The sequence below is a fragment of the Tenrec ecaudatus genome, chromosome 4 (genome assembly GCF_050624435.1).
Source record: "Tenrec ecaudatus isolate mTenEca1 chromosome 4, mTenEca1.hap1, whole genome shotgun sequence".
Classification (NCBI taxonomy): domain Eukaryota; kingdom Metazoa; phylum Chordata; class Mammalia; order Afrosoricida; family Tenrecidae; genus Tenrec; species Tenrec ecaudatus.
Genome location: NC_134533.1, coordinates 112,133,322 through 112,135,296, shown reverse-complemented (window position 1 = coordinate 112,135,296; position 1,975 = coordinate 112,133,322).

Here is a 1,975-nt window from a genome sequence, read left to right as displayed (position 1 = left end):
AGTCAGGAAAAGCCTGACTGAACCCGGACTGGGCTTATATCTCCTTCTCTAACGATGTAAGCCATCTCTCAATATAAAGTCCCTCTATGTACAAACACACAAAAGCATCACTGATTTAGCTTCTCTAGAGAACCCAACCTAACCCAGGTTGTTAACCTCAAGGTCAGCAGTTCAAACCCAGCCAGCCTGCAGAGGAAACACGAGGCTTCTACTATACCAAAGATTTATACCCTCAGAAATTCATTAGGGCAGTTCTAGCCTGTCCTAAAGGGCAGCTATGAGCCAGGATAAACTCCATGATAAGGGGTATACAATCATGAAGATATTCTCTGATGTTTTCCTAAATACTTTATGGTTTTGCCTTTCATCTTTAGATCGACCATCCATTTAGAATTGATGCTTGAAATGAGTGTGAAGTATGGGGGTCCATTTTTTGCCCATAGAATATTTCAGTATTGTAACTCAATGCTTGAATTTTTCTTGAGTTTTTTTAGTTTCAAATATACTGAGGGTGTTCCTCCTTTCTGATGGTCTAACTCTAGATATTTGTATATTTCGTTATGATATTCTACTTTGTCTTCTCGAGCCGCCCTTAGAAAATTTCTGTCTAACTCTTTTGCTTTCACTGCTCTATCATTTAGAGCAAATTTCAGAGTCTTTTCGGACATCCACTTTGAACTTTTTTTACTTTTCTGTCTTTTTAATGACTCTGTTAGTCTGGCTACTTTAGAGAAACAACTCCACAGAAACTCAAGTATAAGAGAGAATTTTATATAAAGTTTAAGTGCGCATCAAGAAAACAGCCCAACCCAGTGCTGCCCAAGCCCACAAGTCCAACATTAGCCCATACGTCCAACACTAATCCACAAAGTCCTCCTCCATCTCACAAAGCACATGCAATGATGCCGACTGCAGGAGGAAAGCTGAGTCAGTGAATGTGTAAGCATCTCAGCGCTGGCAGGGGTCTCCACACGGCTGCTCCAGCTCCCAGAGCTGCATTGGGGTAGGTCCATGTGGCCTCTCCTCAGAGATGTTTTGCAGGAAGTCAGCCTTGCAAGCTGAAGGAGGCAATTGGCTAAGGCAGCTGCACCCTGGTCTGACCATCACAAAGCATGAGACCCGAGAACTAGAAAGGCGAGGCTCATGGAGCCATTTACCTTTCTGCCCTTCAATTAACCCCATATGTGTTTATCGGCCAGGTTGGCACAATCAACTTTAACTAACTCAATGACTTTCTGCTTTCTTCCATCTGAGTGCTGAGCAAATAATCAGAGAAGCTGGACTATATGAAGAAGAATGCACCATCAAGCCTGAAGGAGGCTTATTAACAACCTGTGATATGCAGATGACACAACCTTAACTGCTGAAAAATGAGGAGGACTCGAAGCACTTGCTGATGAAAATCAAGGATTTGTAGTCTTCAATATGGATTACAACTCAATGTAAAGAAGACCAAAATCCTCACAACTAGACCAATACGAAACATCATGATAAATAAAGGATTGAAGTTGTCAAGGATTTCGTCTCGCTTGGATCCGGCATCACTGTTCATGTAAACAGCAGCCAGAGGTCAAACGACACATTGCATTGGGTAAAGCGCAGCACAGAACCTCTTGAAAGCACTAAGGAGTGAGGATGTCACTTTGAGAGGACTAAGGTGCGCCTGACCCAAGCCATGGTATTTTCAATCGCCTCATATGCATGTGAACGCTGTCATTAAATAGGGAAAACCAAAGAAGAATCAATGCATTTGAATTATGGTTTTGGCAAAGAATATTGAAAGTACCATGGACTGTCAAAAGGACCAACAAATCTGTCTTGGAAGAAGTACAGCCAGAGTGCTCCCTAAAGCAAGGATGGCAGGACTTCATCTCTCTTACTTTGAACTTATTATCAGGAGAGACCAGGCCCTGGAGAAGGATGTCGCCTGTGTGAGAGGAGCAGCGACAAAGACGAAGACCCTCAATAAGATGAA